The sequence below is a fragment of the Brassica napus genome, chromosome C7, assembly GCF_020379485.1.
Source record: "Brassica napus cultivar Da-Ae chromosome C7, Da-Ae, whole genome shotgun sequence".
NCBI lineage: Eukaryota > Viridiplantae > Streptophyta > Magnoliopsida > Brassicales > Brassicaceae > Brassica > Brassica napus.
The window spans coordinates 34198429-34208836 of NC_063450.1; the positions used below are offsets into that span (position 1 = coordinate 34198429).

The 10408-nt window shown below is 36.0% G+C and overlaps 1 long non-coding RNA gene across 1 annotated transcript; it reads right to left on the bottom strand.

Annotated features, from left to right (window-relative positions):
* Nucleotides 1-3456: 3456 nt before the first annotated feature.
* On the bottom strand, nt 3457-6599 carry LOC111208263. The gene is made up of 2 exons (XR_002660240.2): nt 4010-6599; nt 3457-3567 (listed from the first exon to the last, which is right to left on the bottom strand). It is a non-coding gene; the product is annotated as an uncharacterized LOC111208263 (long non-coding RNA).
* Between the last annotated feature and the right edge of the window lie 3809 nt (nt 6600-10408).

Below are 10408 nucleotides of genomic sequence, written 5' to 3' on the forward strand. Positions count from 1 at the left end.
TTCCAACAAGTTTCCCTTCTGTTTTTTCCTACAAAATTCCAAAAGCACACATACGTACGAATAGTAGCAACCACTTTAAGGACAACTACTTGCGATGACTTCTTTTGAGTTTATCTTCTCAAAGTAAGCTCAAGACAACAATGATAGTTTTTTTTATTACTTTATGGACAATGACTTTCCCTACTCCTGACTAGGCTAAGCGATATAACGAAGTATAAGTTAAGAAAGTTGCGCTGACTTTAAAGTTTGTGTAATGTATCTTCCCTACTTGTGAATAGGCTAAGCGATAAGTAACGGCAAAATGACGTAAGAAATGATGTTTAGTCTAATGTTGATTGAATCTAACCCAATCAATGTGGTATTATGAGTTTTCCGGCACACCGGCCGATCTGTACTCTCTCCGATGCCCGTTTGGGTTGAAATTAATATATATTAAAAAAAAAAAAAAAACTTAGATGATGTTTCAGAAAATCTATTTTTTTTATATCAATGAATTTCAAACAAGTTTCCTTCATGAAATTACTTAATACCACCAACTACTGTGACAACGACATGGGTAAGAGCATGGTTATCGCCATATCTTAAGCCCATTTCTTAGCTATTATGGGTCGAAATAAAAATGAAAAATACTGAAAACGTTTGCAAACGGGCCATCTCTTTTCTTAGTTAAGAAGTTCTCGGGCTCTTCCTTCAGGGGCAGGTGTCACATGTTAGTTGGGTCTAGGGTTTGTGTACGGGAAAGGAGTGTCTCTCTCTCTCGTTCTTCTCATTTCTTCTTCTCTCGAACTCTCTCTACGCCGACTAGGTGGCAAAATCGAAATCCCAATCGTTCTTCTCATTTCTTCTTCTGTCCTCCCAAAAGTTCACCGGCGATTTCATGCCCAAATCCAAAACCTCTGGTTGATTGCGGTCACTCGACATCGATTTCATCGATCTGTTCTTACCTCCGCAGACGTCCATTGCCCTAATCGAAATCCTCTCGTCCGCCGATTCAAATCTAAACAACGTATATGTTCCTCCTCCGTTTAGAGATTTAGATGATTTTGTTGTGATGATATCATTGCTGTTTCTGATTATTTGGTTTGTGCATGGTTCGTCTTTCTCCTCTGTGAAAATCTTGAAATAATCGAATGGATATTTAGTTACATTGATTGCTTTCTGAATTAGGGTTTGATTTATGTGAGATAATTAAAATTGAAAATATGAGATATAGGGTTAGCTATGTTTGAAAATCATGTTTTAATGTTCATGGGGGATTGACATTTTTTAACAAAGTTTGATAATCGTGTGATAATCCCCGGGTTTGCAACCAGTGACATTTTTTAACAAAGTTTTAATCGTCTATTGTGAGATTGTAATAAAGCTAATCTGGTATTGTGAGATTGTTATACTTAACTCTTTAAAGAAGAAGAACAAACATATCCACCAAACTACAATCGTTATTAATGTTAGGTCTGCTTTTGTACCATTTTACTGTGGTGGTTAATGCTTAGTTAAAGGTGTGCATTGAAGTGTTGTGCTATTACTTGCGAGTACCGGTTCACTGTTCTGGTTAGTGCTTAGACTTACTCTTAGTTACCTATGTTTGAACGAAGTGTAGTTTCTTTGAAACCAAATCCTATTTTACTTTAATGAACCCGTAAGAGCAACTTGATAGCTTTGTAGTTGTGTTATTACTTCTGATTAGACTTAGGTTGTTTATGGTCCTGAAACGAAATCATATTTTACTTCTGTTTACTTTGGAACCAAAACTTATTACAGTGTTATTACTTCTGTGTAGTTGGAGTGTATCGAAACCAAATCCTATTTAACTTTAATGAACCTGTACGAGCAACTTGATAGGTTTGTAGTTCTCTGTAAGGATAATTACTTCTCATTAGACTATGGTTGTTTATGGTTACACATTATTATAGGAACTTATTACAAATCACAGACTCACCTATTTAACGCAAACCATCCTCCTCCGTTCTATCATATAATCTCCTTCATCTTGTTTCTTTATTCTTTCCTAAAACCAGTAACCACAACGGTTTCTCTTCTTCACTATCTTCTCTATTATTATTGCTATGGATTCAAGGCATCCATATAGTCCGTCCTCTAGTTATGTAGGCCTTCTGAACAGTCAAAACGAGAGTGTTGAACAGGAAAACTTCCTTATGAAAATTTTCCTTCTAGTGTAGTCTTTGGAGCTTCAGAAATCCCTCCTTTCAAAATTCACAACAATCTGAAGCTCCAACTCAAGACACACCAGTGGAGCGTAGGGAGAGAAAGAAATGGACCCCAGCCGATGACGAGGTGCTGATCAGTGCGTGGCTAAACACATCCAAAGATACTATTGTCGGAAATGATCAAAAGTTTGGAACCTTCTGGCATCGCGTAGGAAAATACTATGCAGCAAGTCCTCTTGCTAGAGCGAGGGGTGAAAAGAGAGAGCATCTCAACTGTAAGCAGAGGTGGCACAAAATCAATAAACTCACTAACAAGTTCTATGGCGCCTTTGCAGCTGCAGAGAGACAGCAAAGCAGTGGTCAGAATGACACGTTTCAAGATGAGGATATTTCTTTTTGCGTCAAGATGCCTACTGAGCTTTTCAATACACTTGATCGTCGAGCAAGACTTCATAGACCAGTCCATAAACAATTAAAACTTGATTTGATCGAAAATATATGAGATCAATTTGGGACTGAAAATTAACATTTCATGTTTAAGTTTCTATGAATTGAATAAAAAAATTGATTTTTTGCATTTTTAATGTTTTTTTTCAACCTTGTAATTTTTTTTTTCAACTTTGTAATTTTTTTTTCAACTTTGTAGTTTTCTTATGTTTTCTATTTTAATGTTATATGTTTTATTTTAAACACAAATAACTTACTAAAAAAAATTAAATTTTCTATTTAACTAAGAACCAACAAAAGTATCAACCAATAATCTCCACTTTTACGCAACTATCTTAACTTCATCTCTTAATCTACATATATTAATAAACTATCCTAAGAAACTTCATCTTGGTCCTAGCAACAAGGATGCTCTAAGGTTCTTGAGTATTTATTTTTGTGCTTAAATACCCGACCCTTCTACTTTTTTCTTTTTCAGAGTTCAGTTATTTGCTCTGTAAGAAACATATTTTGTTTTTTTTTTCAGTATTTCTTGTGGATCACGTCTTTGTGTTATTTCGTCTGCTTTCAGTTCAACACAACAACAACTAAATGAGTTGACTTTCTAAAAGTTTATCCACTCAATTACAAACCTTTTTTCTTCAAATCGTTCTGTTTTCTTCAAATCGTCTTTAAGTCGAACAGTTATTTTTATTGGATGGCTTCTCCTTCTTCTTTCTCACGTCCTCGCAATTGGGTATACGATGTTTTCCCGAGCTTCAGTGGGGAAGACGTCCGCGTTACTTTCCTCAGCCACTTTCTAAAGGAGCTTGACTGGAAACTGATCATAGCTTTCAAAGACAATGATATCGAGAGAAGCCACTCGCTCGATCCAGAGCTTAAACAAGCGATTAGGACTTCAAGGATAGCTGTGGTTGTCTTTTCTGAAAAGTACCCATCGTCAAGCTGGTGCCTGTTTGACCCAAAAACGGTGTTTATGTTGGTGTTGTTTGTTGGAATCATACAATAAAAAATCTAAGGATAAAGATTAGATTCTTGAGGTTCAGGAGAAATCAAATGAGAAAATGGAACATCAAAAGGATTTATTGATTAAAGATCATTACAAAGATGATATGTAAAGTGAACTTTAGAATCTATAAATCTCTATAAAAAGTGTTCTAGATTAGAATCAAGAAGAGAGGATCCTTTGGTAAAGAGATGTATCTCTTTATTTATACAAGTAGAAAACTAGGGTTCCCAAGTGAAATGGGTCTAATTCAATGTTTCATAGGCTTAGTTGGAGGGCAAGGCCCACCCCCAACAGTAAGCCCCCCCCCCCAGTTCGTAGAGAGATATGAGATCGATCTATGCGAATTTACGAATAGGATGTATGAGACAATGAAATAGGCACATACCCATGTCGTAGACGATTGTCATGAACGGACTGTCATTGTTAGGTTGCCATAAATGAAGTGTCATGGACGGACCGTCCCGGGCGAGCTGTCATCGATATACTTCTGATTCCGATCAGACTTTGGTTGCGCGAACGATCTGTGAGGACAGTGTTCTGAACCACCGGAGCAAGTTGTCATGGATGAAGCGTCAATCAACTAGCTGCCAAGGACAAATCGCCATAGACATCATCATGAACGTACCGCCATAACGAACCGTCACAATCAAATTGCCATAGGTAGACATGTCTTCGCAGTATTGATGCGATCCAACGAAATGATGACATCGGTGGGTTGAGTTGTCTTGTTGACCTACGTGTTGCATGCCGTGACTGGTGTGGTCGGTCATGGAAGATGTTTCCCAAGATCAAGACTAGGCTGCCGACGACGGGATGCATAGGCCGCTGAGAACGAATCGTCTAAGAATGAGATGCCGAGTTAATCATGATGAAGAAACCATCGTGCTCAACGCTTAGGCCAAGTTGTAGAGCTTACACTAAAGTTGCCGTGAACAGATTTCCTGTTACCATTAAAATAATATGGTCAAGCGTGATATACGTATGTATATCAATGTGTAACATGCTTATTCACGAGAAGAAAAAGCTAGACAATTAACTTTCTAAACACGTTACGAGACAAGGCGGAGCTCATAATAAGAGGATGATGATCCAGTGATTATTTAGCAACGCAACTTCTAATACTCGTAGGTCATATTATAAGGTTCAAAAACTTATCTTTTTTTTTAATGCGTCGGCAACTTTGAAGAAGGTAGCATCGTGACGTTGGAGATGAGTGGACTAGCCTTGTTGGAATCACGTCATGCTCAAGACTTGCGAGTTCAAAGCATAGACGAACAGAGTATAAAGTGTCGTACAAGCTCCTGACGACAAAGCCTTTGTACTGAGATCACAAATATTGATTTTTGTGACGAGAAGCTCGAGAACTCTTGTATAACGGCGACGGAGATCGAACTCTGAGATGATTGCTGAGTTGCTGGGAGTAACAAGTCGTGGCTTCATGGAGAGGTGACCTAGAGATAAGGTTATGTTTCAGGTGCTGTTTCTTCTAGACAAGAAGCACGTGCCGAGACGGCAAGCTTGTGATGACATTCCACATAAGCACGCTTCACAATACCACGGTCCCATTGCAAGAACCACCGGTATCACCTCTTCCCATTACGCTGTCCGTGGTAAGCCACTGCTAGCTTCCAGTCTTTCCTTCCACGACATCCAAAGGTATCGTCTTGCACAGCAAAGCCTTAGCAAAGAAATACGCCATGCAGACGCTGATAACGCCCAACGGGAGTCTGATCAGTCCCCATTGTTCCTTGAGGCAGAGTAAGTGCTTGGTTCAAGGCCCCTCTTTGTTGCTACTGATCTGTTTCGACGAATGGAAGGGAAAAGAGTCGAGCTTGTGACGAGATAAAGTTTTGAGCTTTCTAGAGATCAAGTCTTCAGCTTCGTTGAGATGGCGAGGCTTCCAGAGATCAATTCTTAAGCTTTGACGAGACAGCGAGGTCGATGGCTTTGGCGTCTTCGCGTTTCTCTCTGTCCTCGTGTTCTTGGCTGTTCATCGCAACACGCTGGGTAGATCCTGTTTCACGGACTGGAAAGAAGCTCGAGCAGTCCCAGAAGCTTCACCGGCGGACCGAGACGGAGGCATGACGAGATCGCCGTTGACTGGCCACAACTCTTCCTTTTTCATCTCGGACCATCTTCGTCGGGTTCGCGTGAAGCTATACATCGAAGCACCAGTCGGGAGCTAGTTTATGGACTGAGAGTTTCAGGTGTTGCAAGATCAAGCTCGTGAGATTCGCCGAGATCAATTCTCGAGCTTAGTTGCAATCTTTCTCAGCCAAGAGGAAACAGAGGCCACCACTCGTCCAAACATTAATTCTCGAGCTTTGGGAGGAGATGGCCAGCAGTTTGTTTGGCTCAATTTGGGCTTTTGTCTTGAAATTTATTTGTCGTTAAACCCAACGAATATAGCTCCAAAGTGGCCGATCATTATTAATCCTAAAAATGGATTTGGAATCGAATCATTAAAATTCTCTTTACACTCGCATATGTGTATAAGATATTGTCATAATGACTATAATTTTGATAATGAAATAGGATTGTGAAAACTTATCTCTTTTCGGTGATGACTTTGGCGACATCAAAATAAAAGTTTTCATGAAAAAGCTTCTTCCTTTAGCTTGAGATGAAGTTAGATCTAGTATTTTCCCAAGTTCAAAATGCTTCGAAGATAGTTCTCCTTCGACCCCCTCTTTATAGCGCCAACTGTTTGACCCAAAAACAGTGTTTATGTTGGTGTTGTTTGTTGGGATCATACAATAAAGAATCTAATGATAAATATTAGATTTTTGAGGTTTAAGAAAAATCAAATGAGAAAATGGAACATCAAAGGGATTTATTGATTAAAGATCATTACAAAGATGATACGTAAAGTGAACTTTAGAATCTATAAATCTCTATAAAAAAGTGTTCTAGATTAGAATCAAGAAGAGAAGATCCTTTGGTAAAGAGATGTATCTCTTTATTTATACAAGTAGAAGACTAGAATTCCCAAGTGAAATGAGTCTAATTCAATGTTTCATAGGCTTAGTTGGACGGCAAGGCCCACCCAAACACTGCCTGAATGAGGTGTTGGAGATCGTAAAATGCAAGGACGAATCAGGTCAAATAATTATTCCCATTTTCTACGGCTTAGATCCATCTCATGTTAGGAAACAAACTGGAAAATTTGGAGAGGCTTTTGCCAAGACTTGTCAGACAAGAACTGAGGACGAAACTAAGCTGTGGCGGCAATCATTGATTGATGTCGCAAATGTCCTCGGATATCATTCTCATAACTGGTAATAACTAAGTACTTCCTCAGTACTTAAAAGAATGATGTTTTATATTTTTTTTCTTTGTTTTTGAAGGGTTATGTTATAAACTTTAGTTAATGCATTTTAATTTAAATTAGAGAAATGGTTTCAAACAGAACTAAAAATGTTTCTACTTCCAATCTAGCACACAATGGCCAAACTGGCCAAGGATAAATGACAACTATATCCTTTTTATACCTATAATAATTTATAAATATTTTTTTAAATCATATTATAAAAAATAATTATGACTTTTTTCCCAAATTTTAACTTTTTTTATAAATGTTTTTTCAAAAATGTTTAGGAAAACCTTCATGAATGTTGTGTATCTTTTTGAATTTGAGTTATATGCATATTTAGGAAACCATTACTGAATATGTAAAATATTTTCTTGAAATTTAAGAAGATTATTGATAAATATTTATAATATCTTTAATTTAAGAAAATCTTCATAAATGTGTATTTAATAATATATTTTTAAATCTGTATTTTGGAAGACTTCCATGACTGTATATTTATGAATACATTAATGAATTTGAAGTATATGTATATTTCTAAAATTTACTAAGATATCTTTATAATATTATTTGAGAAGTCAGTGTCCTACGTGTCGCTCTCACGTTAATTCTAAAAACGGTTATTTACAGTGGTATCCTTAATGAATCAAATATATCTAATTGTCATTATTAAAAATTCTATTTTTTTTCCCTTTTTCTTATTTTATTTAGGTTTCTTTTTTTTCAGATAACCTTATAATAAATAACATTTATAAAATTTAAAAACGAAAATAGATTTTATATATAATGTGATTTATAAAAGGGCTTTTTGCAGAATTGACCTATAACTTAAAGTCAAACACAAAACTAACCTCCTTTTTTTTTTGAAAATTGGTTTTGCCCTATTCACCCCACAAGTTCATATAATTTACGAAAATGCCATCAATTTTTTTTTTCTTTTTTTTTCGAAAATGACATTTTTACTCTCTCATCCTCATCATCTTCAAGTAATTACAAGATTGTTATTGTCATCAATACCACAACCACCATGAACAACCAATTTGAAGCTCTTAATGCTCTCAAAATCGATTTACCCTTCTTCTTTTTCCATTCTTGTGAACTAAACACAACATATCTCTCACTTTCTCTCCACAATGAGCTAAAAAAACCCAAGATTTTGATTCTAAATTTTTTATGGTTCATAGAGTCATAGAAGCTAACGATTCTGGGTGGGTTACTTTCGTTTGTGATTCTGTGTGCTTGGAGAAGCCTTATGTATGCTAAGGAACTTATCTCACCAATTTAAGGTATGACATCGAGTTTTTTTCCAGATCTGTTCGTCAGACGACTTACTTGGGAAGTCGTCTGGCTGTAGACAACTTACCTGGAAGTCGTCTGGTCAACGCAGAGGTTATTTTTGCAATTGACTTTGAAATCTGTAACCTGAGACGACTGAAAGTTAAGTCGTCTGTTTTTGTTTGGTTTCAAAAAAATTTCCAAAGAACCTAGACGACTTACATTTCAGTCGTCATAGGTTAGTTTTGCATTTGACTGGATAATTTCAGAAGTTTGACTTCCCCAGACGACTTACATTTCAGTCGTCTGGCGAAAATTAAAATAATAATATTTTTTTAAAAGTAGACGACTTACAGTTAAGTCGTCATAGGTTAGTTTTGCAATTGAAAAAAAAACTTCAAAATTTAATTATACACAGACGACTTATACTTCAGTCGTCCACGAGACGACTTACTTGTAAGTCGTCCAGGATTTTTTTCCGAGATTCTGGTCAAACCTCGTAAATCCTGGACGACTTACATTTCAGTCGTCTCGTGGACGACTGAATTATAAGTCGTCTGTATATAATTAAATCTTGAAGTTTTTTTTTCAATTGCAAAACTAACCTATGACGACTTAACTGTAAGTCGTCTACTTTTTAAAAAATATTATTATTTTAATTTTCACTAGACGACTGAAATGTAAGTCGTCCAGAAAAGTCAAACTTCTGAAATTATCCAGTCAAATGCAAAACTAACCTATGACGACTGAAATGTAAGTCGTCTAGCTTTTTTGGAGTTTTTTTTTTAGCCAAACAATAGTAGACGACTTATTTTTCAGTCGTCCGAAATAACAGATTTCAAAGTCAATTGCAAAAATAACCTCTGTGTTGACCAGACGACGTATAGTTTAGTCGTCTGGACAACTTAGATTGAAGTCGTCCGCGTCTTCTCCGCTAGTTTTTAAGTCTTCTACGTTAGTTTTTGAATAACTTGTATTTTTAAGAGTGATAAGTAACTTCAAGATATGTAAAACTCATATTTACAAAATATGTTCTCTCCCTTAGTTTTACTAAATTTGACTAAGTTTTTCAACGCAAACTTATAATAAAATATGATATGCTTTGACTAGTTACTATTGTTTGTTTCCATCTCTTAAGTATTATTGTTATAGACAATAATGATGACTATTGTTATGAGTTGGAAGAAGGGTTAAAATACTTCTTAAAATGTTGTATCAATATAAAGCTACCAACATTCTTGTTTATTAAGATGAGAAAAAGGCCATTGGAGTTTATTATTGCATATGAGAGATCCAAAGATAAGAAAAAGCTACTGAAGTCTATTATTTCATTGATTTGTAAATGTGTAAACACATTGTTAGCACATTTAATACATCTTGGAAAACATTATTACTGATTTTACAAAAAATTCACAACTAAAAGAGTAGACATGCAATTCACAAAACAGACCACAAACAAAACTATTATAGATCATTCCTCTACAAAGACAAGCTTGGATTCCACTTGAGTAGACAAGACCACACGACTTTTAAGAAGTCCAGACGACTTCTAAGAAGTCCAGACGACTTCCAAGAAGTTCAGACGACTTTGTCAGAAGACTTTTAGGAAGTTCAGACGACTTCCAGACGACTTTACAGGAAGTCCAGACGACTTTACAGGAAGTCCAGACGACTTTACAGGAAGTCCAGACGACTTTATCAGAAGACTTCTAAGAAGTCCAGAAGACTTCCAGATGACTTCCAGACGACTAACATGTAAGTCGTCCCAGAAGTCTTCCAGATCAGAAAAACCTGCATATTAAATCCAGATCTGAAAAACCTGCATATCCAAAAACGTTCAAATGGCTTAAAAACAGAAAAAATGAGTGAAAGATTAGATAAATCTACATTTACAGAACACACAAAAATACATATCTAAAAATAATATATCTACCTTTAAATTAGTAGAAGATGAGTACCATCTAATTAAAAACCTGCAAAAAGATAGATTAGTAAGAAAGACATGAGACAAAACTAGAAAATTCATATAAAGTTTGGTGTTTTCAAGTCAAAGAGATTAGAGTGGGTTTGGAGAGTTTTAGTTTGGAAAAAAAGTAAGAACTTTATACAACAAGAAGTTCCCAAATAAAGAAAAATCAGATATAAGAACTTACCAAAACGCTTAGATCTATTATGAAAGGGAGACTTCGTCAGAAGACT